This window comes from Parasteatoda tepidariorum, chromosome 2 (genome assembly GCF_982258835.1).
Source record: "Parasteatoda tepidariorum strain Cologne lab strain chromosome 2, Ptep-v5.0, whole genome shotgun sequence".
In the NCBI taxonomy this organism is placed as follows: Eukaryota; Metazoa; Arthropoda; class Arachnida; order Araneae; family Theridiidae; genus Parasteatoda; species Parasteatoda tepidariorum.
In genome coordinates this window covers 110,684,166-110,702,816 of record NC_141756.1, presented here as the reverse complement: position 1 = coordinate 110,702,816, position 18,651 = coordinate 110,684,166, and positions in this window count along the sequence as shown.

Genomic DNA, 18,651 nt, shown 5'->3' with positions numbered 1-18,651 from the left:
AAGTGCAAGTACCCAATTGTATTATCTCCAAAAAAACTTAATGAGTACTTTGGTACTGCATAAACTAAGTCCTAATCCACAACACAATACCCCAGGCTCACCAATAACTTAATGAGCAACGCCTTTACAGACTGTAATATCGGAACGATCAAAATATTATTTGGTGAGAAAAATTCATGTTTCTATCTAATGTCATTACTTAGAAAATGCAAATTAAAAGATAGCTCCAAACATTTCATGAATTTATAACAATTGATAAGATAATTCTACTTAAAGAGCAAATTATATTTATAATATTTTTCTTATCTTGCAGCATCATTTTTTAACATGGATATTCGGCGGAAACGAAAACATAAATTATAGTTAAAAATATCTTAATAGTTAATTTAAGCTTATGTTACTCTGAAAGGAGAAGTTTCAAATTTTAGCAATTGTCATTTCACATCATTTTACTGTGACGACCTTTCATAGTGAAAAATGATTCTTAATTTAGCAAGGAGCACTTATTTTTTTATTTATAAAGAAGTTCATTAGTTAAAGAATTTTAGGGTCTTAGTTTGAGTTTTAAGAAACGTATAATAATCTATTTTAAAATAATATCTTCATTTAAAAAAATGAATCCTAATATAAAAATCTATTTTCCATTTTTGAAATCAAAAATTTAATTCAGTTGAAGCTAAGAACAAAATTCGAATTATTTCCTCTTTTTTTATTCGGTAATGAGGATTACCTACCTATCATTGTTCATTCTTTGGACAATTCAAAATATTGATCCCATTTACTGGATTTTTTTTTTTACTCTTGTTTAAATTTCTAGACAAATAAACTTTGCTTTTTGTAAATCAATGATTTGTTTTTCAATTTTCGATATATTTTTCCCATTGTAAAACCTAATTACGCTTCAGGTTTTTCATTGAATAAGAGAAATAAATTGAAAACTTTTCAAAATTGCGTTAAGCTCACTAAAAGTAAAAAAAAAGGAGGAAATTAAAGATAATAAAAAATATTTCCCTCTTTTAAGTCCCTTACCTCCTTCCCCCTGTCTCCCTGCCTTTTTTTACTCATGTTTATTACTCGAAAAAGACTCCAGAATAGAATTACTTCACCCAACGACGAGAAATATTTTTATTTTTATTTTTTTTCTTTCAATTCTTGAAAATCGCAACTAATTATGCTATAAGATTGAGACAAACAGAAATATATGCGCGCATAGGTCGATACATAATTACAGTGAGGGAAAAGGTTAAACTTAGAAATCGGGAAAAAGGAAAATCAGAAATGGTGAGAATAATTTATTTTTGGGAAATAAATTCGAAGAGTTTTGTATCCATGAAAAGACACGGGATCTTTAAACTGAAAACTTGGATATAAAAAAAAATTAAACTAAGGTTTAGCTTTTTGTTAAATTAAATTTTGCAATAATACAGTAATCGAAATATTTGATTAATTTTTAAATATAAGGTTATATTGTTCCTGTAGTTGTAGTTCATTTACATATCCCTAGAGCTGCACAATGGGCTATTGGCGACGGTCTGAGAAACATCCCTGAGGATGATCCGAAGACATGCCATCGCAATTTTGATCCTCTGAGGAGGGGATGGCACACCCGCTTCTGCAGCCCAACGATCTAGCCACGACGTCCAGCACTTTACGGTATAACAGTTTAACGAGGACCCATACCACGCATCCTCGGACCCTACGCAGACTGATCCAACAAAATATTATCGCCAGTGAATGACAATTATGCCAGTGACTTCGACACGACAATTGCATTTCCACAATGACGCCCACCACCTCAGGGGTGCCCCCCTTTTTGAGTTCCCCCTTTTTTTTATATATATTACACACTGACCGCAGCCAGTGACGCTTGACTTCGGGTCTTAGCGATCAGTCAGTCCACTGCGGGACATATAAAGTTATATTAGGTGGTTGTTATCGAAACATTTTGCAGATTTGTTCAAAAATATGTAACATATAAAATTATAAGAAATGCATACTTCTAATTGTAAAATATCTTAATACAATATCTATCTACAAATGAACAATAATAATTACAATAACATGAACTAATAATTTAAGAGTTTTTGTTTAATTTAAGGGCTGTTACAGAAATTTGAAATTAACTCACTTTTAAAGCATTCAATTTATACTTTCTGAGAGACTCAAACTATCAGAAAACGCTTATAATTGTTAGATATTTTTATAAAGCAATACTTACTCTATATAATCATTATATAAAGCTTATATCAAACTTATAGAATTAAGAAAGATAGAAATAGGTTGTATTAAAAATAATACTTTAGTATCTATATATTTTTTACTGTGAATGACAGAAATTAGTGGTTATTAACTTCCACCGGAGAGTGTTGACAATGGCATAATAGCTTTGATAAATGTCCGAAATATATACTAGGTCTAGGGAAGTGCCTCTGCCTGGTATACATTTACCCGGTATACCCTACACTAATGTTTTTTAAGGTCCAGTGCCAGTGTCCGGTGTGCATTTAACCGGTACTCCGAACACTAATGTTTTTCCTAATCTGTTCTTAGCAGATATAAAATATCGAATAAATATAATGTTATCAGCGAATAAATTAATATCAAATCGGATATAACAAATATTTCGAACTTTCACCAAAGCGACTATGTGATTGTTGACATTCACCGGTGAAGGTCGACATTCTCTTGATTTCGGTTATTCACGTTAACTTACATAATGAGCTATGATAACATATATAATAACATACATATGATAACATAATGAGAATTAGGAATTATTGAAATCAAGGAAGAATAAAGATCGTAAAAGAACAGATTTAAAAAAAAATGTGAAAAGTTTTTCATATTTATGATAAAATATTTCACGACGAAACAATTTGACGGCTAAACTAACTCTTTAACACTCTATTAAGGGACCCAAATTAATCATAAAGTATTTTACATTTCGAGTATATTTTAAATGTAAATCATATATTTTTATAAGCTTTTTAAAAGAAGCTTTTAAAAAAGAAAACAATAAATTAAAACAATCATAGTTTTTTTTTCAAAAAATTTATTTTATCCTTGTTTAATTATTTATTTATTTTTACCCGAATAACTTTTGGGTTAACTTTTATGACGAACACAACGAGAGAGTAGGTGACTTCGTGTACATTTTTATCATAATTACAATCTCCTACTAAATTGAGTATTTTTAAGGAATCGCCCATAAAAGAGATACTAAATGGAAATTAAGGAGTAATTTGTGACATCCTAAAGTGAGGGAGGGCATTTCAGGAGAATCGTCAGCTTAACAGCCTTATGTGGGCTATAAAGGAGAAGATGTTTTTTTTTTCTTCTCAAGATGGGGAGAAGAACGTGATTTTCATTAGGGAATCAAAATCTATGTTGTTTTTCTTCATATTTCACACCTAATAGACTGTTAGCTCCCGTTCTTCCTTTGATTAACAACTTCTCTATTACGAGATCCATGGCAATTTCACCAACCATGGCTCGGCAATAGAAAACATATTTAAAGTGAAACTTTTTATGTGTAGGAAAGACTAGGTCTGGTAAGTCACTGGTCTTATTATTACATACAGTCACTGGTCTTATTATTACATACAGTCACTGGTCTTAATATTACATACAGTCACTGGTCTTACTATTACATACAGTCACTGGTCTTACTATTACATACAGTCACTGGTCTTATTATTACATACAGTCACTGGTCTTATTATTACATACAGTCACTGGTCTTATTATTACATACAGTCACTGGTCTTATTATTAGACGCACTATAATCTTAATTATCAGGCGATACTCTACAATGCAATATTGTTTTTACTCTACTCTTTGCACTTGTTTACCTTCGGGTATCAATTGATTGGCATTGTAATGCAATACGTTAAAAAAAATAATATATGAATGCAAATAGGAAGTATATGAAAAATCTAAATAAAAAACCCATTACATGCGTGTTTAAATATAAAAGTATTGCATATAAATTCGTGCAAAGCCTGTCATTATTAAAAAACTACAGTGCATATAATAATGTGGTCTAATTATTATAATAATACCTGATATAATAAATATTATATTTATATAATATATCGTCAAATTTATATTACATATCGTCCAATTTATATTACATATCGTCCAATTTATACTATATATCGTCCAATTTATACTATATATCGTCCAATTTATACTATATATCGTCCAATTTATATTATATATCGTCCAATTTATACTATATATCGTCCAATTTATATTATATATCGTCCAATTTATACTATATATCGTCCAATTTATTTTATATATCATCCAATTTATTTTATATATCGTCCAATTTATTTTATATATCGTCCAATTTATATTATATATCGTCCAATTTATATTATATATCGTCCAATTTATATTATATATCGTCCAATTTATATTATATATCGTCCAATTTACTTTATATATCGTCCAATTTATTTTATATATCGTCCAATTTATTTTATATATCGTCCAATTTATATTATATATCGTCCAATTTTTATTATATATCGTCCAATTTATATTATATATCGTCCAATTTATATTATATATCGTCCAATTTATATTATATATCGTCCAATTTATTTTATATATCGTCCAATTTATATTATATATCGTCCAATTTAGCCAATTGATACATGAACGTAAACAAGTGCAAACAGGTTTCAGTCTCGTAAAAATAATAAACACCTGATAATTAAGATTTTGCATAGACTCTTATAATTGGGCCAGGTTGTTTATCTATAGTAAAATCATTGTAACAGAGTATCGTAATTAAATAATTTTTTAACTCTGAAGTGTTATCCTCATCTTTATGTGATAAAATTTTGAATTACAATGGAGTTTTTGAAGCCTTTACACCTGTTTATTTTTCGATTGATTCAATTCATTATCTTCATGCTGCGTCTTTCTTTATCTTTTAACACTATTTTAAATATTTCTTTCCTAAAATTAAACTACAATAAAAAAAGTGAGGTTATTAAAAGAAAAAGTTTGTTTTCATAACATACGAATTCTACACAAAATAGTTCATTTATAATAAAAAGTGAAAGTCTCAATTCTCCTCTTAAGATGAAAATCGATTAAACTTTTCACTTTATTTTCGAACTGCATCATCAGAACAGTTTAGAGAAGGCCCCAAAAACTCCGTGTCGGAGAACTGACCCCTTGTATGTTCGCTATAAGTGATCATTAATAAATTTTCTTTATGAATCTATTAATAAAGTTCTAATATCTTGAACAACTTAAAATTAAACTCGAATGCAATATTCAATATTTCTTTTTTAAAATTGTTTATAGTTTTACAACTTTTCATGTTCTATTTGCTTGTTAGTTGCTGTTATATAATACTGTTGTTATTTAATGTTTTGTCTCATTTTGACCAAATGCATGTTTTATAATTTTTCTAAATTGTTTTTGGCAGAAAACATAAGTTGTCAATGCAATTCAGGAGGAAATTTGGATCAACTTTTACTCGTTTTATCTTAATGTCTAACATCCTAACTCTTTAAATACAGTATACTTTCGATATCTCAAAGTTGAAGGGGAGCTAAAAATATTTTTAGTACCTATTAACACTGCACTAATCAGTATTATGAAAATAGTGCCTATTACCAAAAGTAAACACCATTGGTGGCAATAAAACAAAATATGACGATTTTTACGGTTCCTTATAACAGCATAACCAATTACGGTATACTCTCGATATCGTAAAGTTGAAGAGACGCTAGAAAAAATTTAAAGATAGCGAGTTTTCGAGATAAATTCAAAACTAAATATGTTCTAAAATATCACTATAAAAAGTTGAGTCATGAAACATAAGAATAACTACTATTAAATGTGTATGTAATGATAGTTGACTGTAAGTCTAAATACAACAATGATAATTTTATTTTTAAAAGTAAGGCAAAAATAATTATTCATTTAATTTTGTTTGAAAAAATTGAATTTCTATTTCGAAAAATATTTAACGTCACAAGGTTTTGAGTAGAAACTCTTTGACATAGGAATTCAAATTAACATCAGATATATATACAATGACAAAGAGGAAAAAAAATTTTGACATAACAAGGTTTCGAAATATCGAGAGTAACTGTAAATAATGAATTTTCTCAAATAAACTATAAAACAAATAAGTAAGTTTATGAATTAATCTAAGTTTATGACTTGGAATTAAAATTAAGTCGGACCTCTATTTAACGAAGTCGCTAAATAAAGTTAATAAGTTCGATATATGGAAAATTATTTAAAAAGAAAATCCCTTTCTGAAATACTTAAACAATACAAAAAAGGTTTTTAATTCATAAACACAAGACATAATTAAACTCGACTTAATTATCTTGTAAACTCGTATCTAGAATTCATTTTATAAATCTTAGCCATAAAAGAAATCTGCATGGAAAACAAGAATAGAGCAAAACATTATCCAGTGTTACATACATTTTAAACTAAAAATAGCTACATTTATGTATAAAATTATAGCTGTATTTATTATAAAAGTAATTTAAACGTACATTACATCATGCGTTCTTAAATTTAATGGCTACTGATAAAATCCGTTTATTTTGTCCGAGTTTTTAGTTTGAAATGCAAACAAAAAGGAATTTTACTGATTTCTCTAAGAGTTAAGTGGCTTCGAAATTCAATTCAAGGTTATTTCCCCCATAAAATACGTTAACAAGTTCGAAATGTTACGAAATATTTTAGGGAATAGGGAAAGTGAATCTCAAAGAAAAGTTCGTTAATTAGAAAATTCACTTCGCTATTTGGAAATTATTTTACGAAGAAATTTTCAAAACGTTCTTGGTTCTTCGAAAAATAGAGAAATTCGCAAAATGGAAGTTCGTTAAATAGAAGTCCATCTGTAATTTTTTTTCTGTATAAAGTGATCTGAATCAAAATAGTTTTATCTCCTCTTATAAGAAGCCATCCCGTTAATTGGTTAAGAGTATTCTTCTAACGATTATTTAAATGCCTCTAGAATTTATTCTTCTTTCCTTTTTGGAAGTCTCATTGTTGAAGTAGGTGGTGATGAGCATTTAAACTCACGATGTCAGAGCGGGAGTGATTAGGAATCTGGTAATGAATACATTTAAAGTTAATGATGCGACCAAAAACAGTCCCCCTTATTTAATTACTATGCATGAGTCTGTCCGACAATTTTAGGGGTTGCTGCACGCGCATTCATTCTTTCGAAACTTCGCCAAACAGCAACAGTCTTCATAAAAAGCCTGTTTTTATCTGGCACCCCTTTCAAGATTTCGTGCTTCCTTAAAGCGAAATGAAATGTAAATTTTATGTGACAAACTCGAAAAAGAAAGCCTTCAAAAAAATTTAACCCTTTTGTTATTTTGGCAAAAGAAAGAAGCTTAATTCTTTCCAGATAACATTGTTTACTTTTCATATCAGGCTAAAAAAAATCAATATTAGAAGTCTCGACTTCATGAACTTGACATAGAGGAACCGAAAAAGATAATCTGAATAACTTTTGTTCTAATGATTGAATTTTTGATTTTCATTCTAAGTGCCAATTTTAATGAATTGGAGAGTTGACTTAAATAAGTTTAATTAACTATTGAATTTAAGCAAACAAATACTTCTTTAGTAAAACATTTAAAATGTCGACTTTTATAAAATTTTATTGTGCAGAAACTGTTCAAACGATTTTTGATCAAATTTTTATTTTGTCATTTAAAAGTACACAATTTAAAATCACATCGAAAATTTTTTACAGTTCATTTATTTTTACTACTGTTCAACCAATAAAAAACAACTATTACAATTTTTTTGTCCGAAATTATACTTTTTATAATTCAAAATTTAAGACAAAAATTTAATTATGTTTTTAATATTTATTTTTAGAATTTAGTGAAAAATGTTCCAGATTTGATGAGATAGAGCGATTTAAATAAACGTGTGAAAAAAGTGATCTAAGTGAAATTAACATAAAGTGTCTCAATCACTCTCCAACCTAACCGTATTTAAAAAATTTTGATCACTTTTTAAATTTTGATTTAAAAAAAACTCAATCTTTCGGGAAAAAAATATATTTTCATTCAAAGAACTTTTGAGTCTGAGCTCATAACCTATTTAATAGCTAAATCACACTAATAGACATACTTGCATCAACTCTTTAAACCATTGAGATATACCCTTAGTATGTCAATATTTTGACCATTAGAGCAAAAATTATTCAGGGGGACAACTTTTTATTTTAATTATTTATTATTATTATTATTTTTTTGGCTTACTGCACAGAGCGCAACACATAAAATGGAATACTCTGAATGCTTTTTGATCTTATTTACGGATTTTCATGAGCTAATATGCGATCGTTATGATTAAAAATGTGGCTTTTATGTATGCTGATTTATTAGTGAGGACAATGTGTGATGCAAAGTAATTAGACACGAAGACGTACTTTCTCAAAAAAAAAAACGGAACTTTATTGAATTAAATCTCAAAACATGACACCAAGTCTGGAGAGAAGAGAGATTGAAAGCTTGAACCCTTAAATGTTTGCTCCTTTTACTCAATTTGAACATGACTTTGAAACGAAGATGTGAGTGGAGAAATGTTTAGCATGAAAAGAAACAAAGCAAGTTGGGTGGTGGGAAAAAGGGTAAAGGGGTGTCGATGACAGGGGAAGAGGTGAGAGGGTTTATTCATTTTTGTAAAAGCCTTTATCGTGAATAGATATGTTATGCCACTGGTTGACCGCATGGAAAAAAAGAGGGAATAAATGTTTAAAATGGAAAGCAATTTTTTAAAAATTGAATTTGTTTCTTTTAAATATTAAATTTGTTTTTTTTTTATTATTTATCGGTTTTAAATAAACTATATTTTAAGACCTAAAATTAAATAAAAATTTAACAATTTAAAATTAAATTAACGGTTAAATATTAAATTTGTTATTTATTAATCTTAAATAAGCTATTTTTTAAAAACTTAAAATTGAAAAAAAACTCAGCAATTTAAAATTAAAAAAATTAGCAATTTGAATTTAAAATTTAACATTAAAAAAAATTTGCAATATTAATTTTAAAGAAATTTCTCAATTTAAAATTAAACATTTAAAATGAAAAAAATAGCAATATTAAATTTTAAAAAAATTTGGCAAAGCTTAAAAATTTTGAGGATTTAAAACATAGAAATCAAAGCAGTGTGCTCAAGCAATACGTCCTAAAAGAGATAAGACCACAACATGGGTTACCGTGAACAAGAAATTTGATGATTTAGTACTCCTAACATCTTTGGTACTTTTCCCAACCACGTAGCCCGAACGAAGTGACTTCTTATTTTGCCTCTAGTGCGCAGTTTATGTTCGTAAAGTCGCACTACTATCAGACTAAATATATATACTAAATTGATCCGTGACGGATTAAATGCAGACTAAGTTGATCCGTGCTGAAGCCTTCTCTCTTCGAGAAGGTAAGAGGAATAAAATTCTGGTGAAGCGTTTGGTAATAAAGTATAAATTGGCAAAAACGAAAAATCATTTGGAAACTATCATTTGACAAATATATAACTAAACACAAAAAAAATTATTAATAATTAAAATGGAACGGAATGGAATTAAAATGGAACCTTTTTCATGTAGAATGCTACATGTAAATATTATCTTCGTCTTTGGATATATTTTACAAACTTTACTACTCTGTAACAAATTTTAGTGTATAGTTGCTACCATTTATAGTGTTAAGGTAGACTAAAATTTTTCAATGCTCACATTTAGTATTCACTTTTTCATTATGATACTTCTATTTATTTATTCATTTTTTCTTAGGTTGCTTACTGGCAACACATATTTTTCTCTGCATTGAAATCAACTTAATGGCTTCATTGAAAAAATATTTCGTTTAAAAAAACTAGCGCATTTTAATTTCTATATTCGCTCCAATTCTTTTAAACAATTGTTATTTTCTCAATTCTTCATTTCAGCACGAAGACTGCTGTTCTGTATTGAAAAATGAATTCAGTTTACCTCAATACCAAAAATGGTTGCAACTATACTCCAAAATTTTGTTACTATATAGAGGTCGCCACCTCCCACTCACCATCAATCACTGTGGTGGAGATTAGATATCAACAATGCCAACCTTCTGCTATCAAAAGGTACCCAGAGATGAATTACCGTGCCTTATATACTAGTGAATTGATGCATAATAATCGTAATGGTAGTTAAGCCACAATCACTATTATTTTTATTTACACAATATAATATTTACAAATTAATAGAGCTTTAATACGTATGATATAATGCAGTCCCATGGCCCAACTATTAGACGCACTATAAGATTCTATGTTATATATTAATTATCAGGTGGACTGTTATATATTAATTATCAGGTGGACTTCCACTTGTTTACGATCGTGTAACAATGGGTTAAATTAGACGATAGATAATATAAATTTGACGATAGGAGAAATTGGACGATATATTATATAAATATAGAACATTTATTATATCAGATATTATATTAGTCTATCATAATAATTAGATTAAATTATTAGACCCACTGTAGGGGAGAGTGGGGTCAATTGTAACAGAGCAAAAATTTCGAGTGTCGGGTTCTATATTTGGTTCCTAGGTGGCGCAGAAGGTGTATTTAATAAATATACGTGTACACCCCTGCTGGCTACCATTTTTATATACTTTTGAAAGAGTTATATCACAAAAGATATTTTCACGCTACGACAGTACTTTTTTCGGTATTAGAATATTATATTGCAACAAAGTAATTTTGTTTAAACAAATAAAAATTATTAACCGAATATGTAAGTGGACACCTTAATTAACATTTCAAAAAAAAAGATTAGTTTTGTTAATTAACTAGCATTGTTTTTAACAAATGAAGCTGAAATGGCGTCTTGAGGACAATTGTAACAATAAGTAAAGGGACGATTGTAACAGCGGAAAATAAATAATCTTATGTTTACATACCATTACTTAACTCTTTAAGAACCACCAATAGCTTCTTATATCATTTATATTATGTTGCATGTGCATTATTTTATTTGTCACCTTCCACAGTATAAATTAAAATTTTTAACCCCCTAAAGTTAAAAGTTTAACCCTTTAGGTTTCTGCTCATTATCATTTTTACTCCTAAAATATCACTACTATTTTGATCAATAAAGAAATATATTACAACTATGATAATATGTATAATTAACTATGTTTTAATTGAATTTATGAACTGTTACAATTGACCCCGTAAGTGGGGACAATTGTAACAAGTGCACGACTGTCAAAAATTGTTAATAACTAATATAATAACATTTAAAATAAGGTATTTTTTTTTTCTAGTAGAGGATAGTCTACTTTACTCGTCTGTCAATTAATACTAATAATATATAGGAATTTTTGTTAGTTAAAAATAGTTAAGTAAAAAATGTTACAATTGACCCCACTCTCCCCTAATGTTTTAATAATGACATGTTTTGCACAAATTCATAGGCAATACTTTTATATTTAAACATACATGTTTTCATTCAGGAGATTTTTTATATACTTCCTATTTGTATTAATTTTTATCGTATTGCATTACAATGTTGACCAAATGATACAAGAGCGTAAACAAGTGCAAACCTGCGTAAAAACAATACAGCTGTATAGTATCATCTGATAATTATAATTATCAGGTGTATCATAAAATATGCCCGGGGACTGTATATACTTTTCAGTCAACACTTTTATAACGCCAATGAACTGAATAGTTTGTTTCGAATAATTTCGATGATTTGCGTATCGCGAAATTCGAATTTGTAAGTATAGGAGAGTAAGAAAGAGGCGATGAATCGCCAACACTTGATGGAAACGGTGGTTGCCTTTAAACAAAAGGTGGACTTTTAAAACTAATCACTGTATGGGAGAGACACTGAATAGATGTCCATTTACGTTAATGGTTTTCAATCTCCCCGCATAAATCGGCCATCTTGTTAAAAAGGAAGCGTTTCAATTTCCGAATCTCTTCTCTGGAGAATCATAGAAGAATAGGTTGATTGCCCCCCTTTTCAAAAGAACAAACGGCAGGCAGCTTACTTAATGTGTGCGACGACACAAGTAATTGCCGAGAGGTGTGGGATATTTGAGGCCCCCGAGCCGCAGATTCCTTATTACGCAACATTTTCTCTCTTTCCTTCCTTCGATTACAATTGAGTTGGAGACTTTCCGAGGGTTTCAGTAAATGGATTTAGGTTTCAAGTACTAACCAACAAGATGAACTTTCCAGAAAAGAACAAAAAAAAAGATTTAATTATGCCATTGTATTGTGTTTTTACCCAGCTTGATATAAATACACTTATTGTTTCGTAAAATAATTTAAAATAAATTTCAATTCGGCACTTGCACTTTAAGAAGAAGACCATGTATACCCACACATGTGACCTACAGTCTCTGGCTAAATTACTAGAAGCACTATAAGATACCATGTAAAATCTTAAATATCAGGTGATACTATACAGCTTTGTTTTTTCGTGACTGTTCGCCCTTGTTTACGTTCAATTGTTGAATTAGGCGATATATCATAAATTAGACGATATATTATATATGTATATATAGAATATTTATTACACCATATTAGTATATTATAATAATTAGATGAAATTATTAAAAGCACTGTAGTGTTTTAATAATGGCATGATTCGCACGAGTTTATAGGCAATACTTAAATATTTAAACTTACATGTAAATGGTTTTTCTTCAGATTTTTTATATACTTCCTATTTGTATTTATTTTTATCGTATTGCATTACAATGTTAACCCATTGATACACGAACGTAAACAAGTTCAAACCGGTTTCAGTAGTGTGAAAATAATAGAGCTGTCTAGTATCACTTGATAATCAAGATTTTACATCGAATCTTACAGTGCGTCTAATAATTTGGGCTAAACCTATTGAGTAATTTCTCAACCTCTAAAAAATGGTTTCACCTTAACCTCCCACTAAAAATTATGATTCTGGTGAAGTTTTGGGAAACATTATGATGCTTCAGGGAGTGGAGAAGTGCTCCTCTCTGGGGGGTGGAAATATTTTTTTAATAAATTGCTAAATCTCACAAGAGAATTTAATATATCAAACCTCTATTAATTTTTCGTTTCTATTTTTCTCCATTGAAATAGTGCGAGAGAGAGAGAGAGAGAGAAGAGAGATTTCCAATGCAACAAATAATTATTGCCATACTCATAATTTTTTTTAAATTTATTTCCTTACGGAGGGATTGTAGGCAAAGAATTTGTCCAAAGCTTTTTCTAGTTTACGAGTATACTATTAAAAAAAATTTAATACTGATCCAAAAAATAATAAGCATGCAAAGAAATGGATTTTTCCAGCTTTTTCTTAGAAAGAAACATATTTCCTGGGGGCAAAATTTTTGACCGTAAAAATGATTACTTAAAAATAATTGCGTAAATAATGATCACGTAAAAGTGATTACGTAAGAAAATTATTACTTGAAAAATTATTACAAGAGGGAAAAAATTATTACAAATTGATTACTTATAAAAAATTATTACAAGAGGGAAAAAATTATTACAAAATGATTACTTATAAAAAATTATTACAAAATGAAATTTCGTGTTCAACAACCCAAAAAACAAATTTACAAAAAATAAAACCTCCCGCCTGTTTTTCCAAGTGAATTTTTCATTGCCTAGACAAATAATGAATAAAAAAAATCAGAAAAAGAATCTAATATTACCTTAATTAAATAGCATTGTCAGCAACTGTTATTTTTAAAAAAATTATTTAAGATGGTTTTAAAATTGAAAATTCAAGTACGATTCTCCATCTAACTGTATTTTCTAACTGGAATAACAGGCAGTACTTTTTTAAGGAGCCCCCATTGAATATCGCTGATCTTTCTCAGCGCAATGAGACTTTATTTGAAGCTTACTTTTAAGTGAAACGGGCACTTTAATGCGTCTCCCAAGTGCAGAAGGGGAGAGATATCATTCCTTTAGCGTAAAGTCGTAAAAATCCGGATTTCAGAAATGTTCTAGCGGAAACTGTTTTTTTTTTAGAAGTGAGATATGTGTATATGGAGATTCTGACAAATCCTGAAGAATGGACATTCCGCCCCTACCATTAACTTCTCCTGTTGACTTTGACTGTAAAAGGGATATTTTGACCCTATACGGGCATATATACAAATCTGTACGATAAAAAAAATTAAGGGATCCAGAAAACAAAAAATTAAATAAAGTTATAATGGTGTAAGAAATGTTTGAAAATTAATTAATGGTGTTTTTAAACCTTTTCTGAATTTTGTAAAAAAAAAGCATGCTTTTATCTCAATTAAAACGAGAGCTGTTCAAGATGTTTACTCAGAAAAAAGTACACTATGAGATATATATACACATATATTTTAAAAATAAACTTTTTTTTTTACTTCTTTTTAACTATTACAGAAAAATTAATAATTTTAGTTTTTTACATTTTTTGCATATTTTTATGGCGTATTTCTTCAGTTTCATTCAGTTCATTATTAAAAAATTAATTAATGGAGAAACCTTTCCAAATTTTGTGAAAAAAAAGTATGCTTTTGTTTCAGTTAAAGCGCGAAAGCCGTTTATGATTATGATCATTAGACATTTTCTTCATTTATTAAAAAAGTCTAAAGTGCTTAATCCCCAACAGACCCATAAGCACTTACACTTGAACCTTTTGAAATACCAGCTTTAAACAGGGACAGAAAAGGAGATGTTTACTTAGAAGAAAGTAAACACTATGACATACATTTTATTAAAAAAAAACTCAATTCAACATTTTTTTACTTTTTTTGGTATTACATAAAAATTATTAATTTTAGTTTTTAAAATTTTTTTACATGTTTTTATGGCGTATTTCTTCATATTTTGATCCTTAAACAAAATCCACCTCACTCAAAAAATGTTATAATTAGTTTTATATAACAATATATAAAACTAAATATTACGCCATAAAAGGTTAGTTGTACCGAATTTTCAATTCCAATGTTCTCCTATATATTGGACGCTGAATCTCAAGAAGATATTGAGAATCGTATCAACGAAATTTATCCATATTCGTGGACAATGGTCATTGAAAATTTTGTTCAAAGAATACGGATGCGCCACTGAGAAGGGCGATATATTTCCATAACACAATTTTGTAAGTAAAGAATCGATAAAAAAAAAATTTGTTTTAAATTAAAACCTCCTGTTAATTAAAACCTTAAAAACTTCAATTCAATGAATTTCAACAGCCTATTTGTTTTAGATTAACTAAATTTTATTTCATGCTGATTATTGTTTGTTAACCAGAACTGCTCATCGCTTCTATTGTTTTGTTTGAAGAAAGCAATGCTTGAGCAGTATGCTTTCCATGATTTCTCACATCACGAACATAACCCCATCAGATGAGCGTGAGCACCAAAAAAAAACAAAAAAAATGAATGACTGCAACACCCTTTAGGTTGACTCACATTTTCCTTCCTGTATCTGTACAACTGTTTCTCCGCCTGAAGCGGCTTTATGCAGGAAAACGGGAAAAAGCCCTTTTAGGGACACTTTCATCACGCGTTGTTTATTAGATATTTTTGCAACAAAATCGACATGTTTATTAAAAAAAAGTGCTGATTTTTTAAATGTTATCTCACCTTAACCGTTTGAGTGCTGAAGAGTTTTCTTATATATATGCTAATAGAGAGGAATGAAATGCGTAGTAATTTTTTTTTGGAGAACAATAGAAATGGTTATAATTAACACTAATTATTATGTTTATTAACTATAATTGTTACGTTAATTACGAAAATTATACTAACCAACAGCAGCGTTTCCGCAATTTCGGTACAAAACAAGAGAAGCGCTATCCGCATTTTTGGCACATAACAAGCGAAGCGCGATACAGCTTCGCAGCACTCAAACGGTTAATATAAATAACCTTTTCTTACTAAGTCAATATGATTTTAAAAAACGAAAAATAATTTCTAAAAAGCGTTTATTTCATTTGGGATTCAAACTATGCAAGTGGAAACACGTATTACTTGATCAACACACGTTATCGCCAAAACATTTACACAATTATTATGAGTCAAAAATGATCTTTATGATTACTGTTCTCTTTACTTAATTAATAAGGGCAAATTTTTCTGTTACGAATTTGCTTGTTGTGATGGTGTCATAAAATAAGTATTTTTTTAAAGATTGGTGTATCTTGGATTCGTTTTTAAAAAAATAAAATTGCCCTAAACATTTAAAAAAAATAACTATTGAATTTTCATTTGACCCAAATACTTGCAATCTTAAATTACTTTTATCTGAATTGCTTTTTAAAAAAAAGCATTTAAGGAAATTATAAATAGCAATATTTTATAAATGATCAAGTATTAAATACATTTTTTTTAATTTCAGTAGAAACGAACTTTACCTCTATAAAGTAAAAAATGAATAGAACTAAAGAACATTTCTTTTGAACAAAGCATGTGCTTACACATTTGACACCCTCAAAATATTCCCAGACAGCTCATTAGTCAACTATGACCAACACACTCTGACCCTCCCACATCTCGTGGGAAACAAGTGTGGACTTAATGGATGTTGACAAGTGGCCACTTACATCACGTGACGCCTTTCATACCTATGTTGTCCGGAGATTTCTTTTTACAGATATCTCCCTTTCTTGCTTCAAACCCCAGTTTTTTGACATTATACCCTCTTTTTAAAGAAATGTGAACACGATTTTTAAATTCGGAAAAATTTACGAAATGGAATTTTCTCAGCGGATTAGAGGAATTCTTTGTTTTTAAGTAAACTATAAACGATTCAGTTTTTTGAAGATAACATCAGTGGTGTATGGTAGCTTATAGCTCTAATAAAAAATTGTTTATTGCTCGTTCTGTATTACTTAATTATTTTTTATTCGTTATTCCTAAGGCTCCTCTCATTCAGGGGCTCCAGTAATTAATTCCTGGTTATCTAATTTAATATTTTATTACGATAAACTGGTTAATTTAAATATTTTATTACGATAAGCTAATTAACTTAAATATTTTATTACGATAAGCTGGTTAAAATAAATATTTTGTTACGATAAGCTGGTTAATTTAAAATATTTTGTTATGATAAGCTGGTTAATTTAAAATATTTTATTGCGATAAGCTGGTTAATTTAGAATATTTTGTTATGATAAGCTGGTTAATTTAAATATTTTATTATGATAAGCTAAAGCAGCAATACATACAAACAGACAAAAAGCAAAAAATCTATCTAAGGAAAATATTTCTGGTTGCAATATTTTTTTTCTACATTAAAAATAAATACTTCAAGAGTATAGTCAGTCACAAAAGTAAATCATGCTCATTTCATAAAAAAGTACAAATCACGCTATTGCATTTTCCTAAATAGAGGAAAATTAAAATATTATAGGATAGAGGAATAAGCTAGTGTGTGAATACTTCAATTATTTCGATAGTTGATTGAAAAAATGTAAAAATACATTATTTTTAACACCTGAAACGTTTTTTACATTAAAGTTACACTCAATTTAAGTTAAAGTTAGCAAGACTATTTTAGTTCCTCAATGAATTAGTGCATTCATCCCTAAAACGCTATTCAAAAACATATACTTAATTTTAAAAGAAAAGAATAATAATATTTTTTTGATATCAAGTGAACTTTCATTTCTAAATATATTCAACGCACGCTTAGTAGTGTTTAGATTATAATTTAAATGCTTAGATTTGGAAAATTGAAATTATAGTGATAGTAGGATTCTATATCATTAAATTTTAAATTTTTTTATTCATTTATTGCGTTTATCAAATAGTATATTTAATATAAAAAATAAATATTGCGAGACTTAACTCATTATATTAATTTCAGGTTCCAAAAGGGAAAATAAATTTAACGCCATCTTTCATCTTCTTGGATGCTCTCCAACTTCTTGGAGTCTGAATATTAATATTTTTATATATATTCTCCTGTTACAATTTCATAGAACACTTCGTTGTTAAAGTTAGGTTAAATTCCATAATTTTTTTTTTTTGGATTTTAGATAATTTTAGCATAATTTGTAAGAAATATGACATTTGATTCATAAAGCTTAGCATTACATTTTTACTAATAGTGAAATAAAATTTATCATTTATGAGATGCTTTTCATCAAAGAAGTTCTTTCGAGTACTTTTTTTTATCATTAATAACAAAGAACCGCAACATAAGTTAAATATTTCAATCGTCTGAATCTCGAAAGCGTATGTTTTTCATAATTGAAATGTACAACTTATCTGCCGCTCACCGAAATATTGGTTCTAACCTGAACCATAATAAATTATGCTACCAATATTGGTACCTATTCATTTATTGTTACTCTATTGGTGTTATTTCAATATATTGGTAGATATTCAAGGTACCAATGCATTCGTAGAATTGAATAGGTATTGGTAATATTTGTACCTATTTTTTATTGATAATATATTGGTGAATATTCAAGATTGGAATATATTGCATACCTGCCTACTTTCACGCATTTGGCGTAAAATTTTATTTCTATAGTTAAAGTGATAGTAAAGTGTATGCTTTCTATATATGTCTTGCATTTATAAACTAATCTATAATCTTATAATTAAGATACTTACATTCTTATGTACTTTTAATTTATAT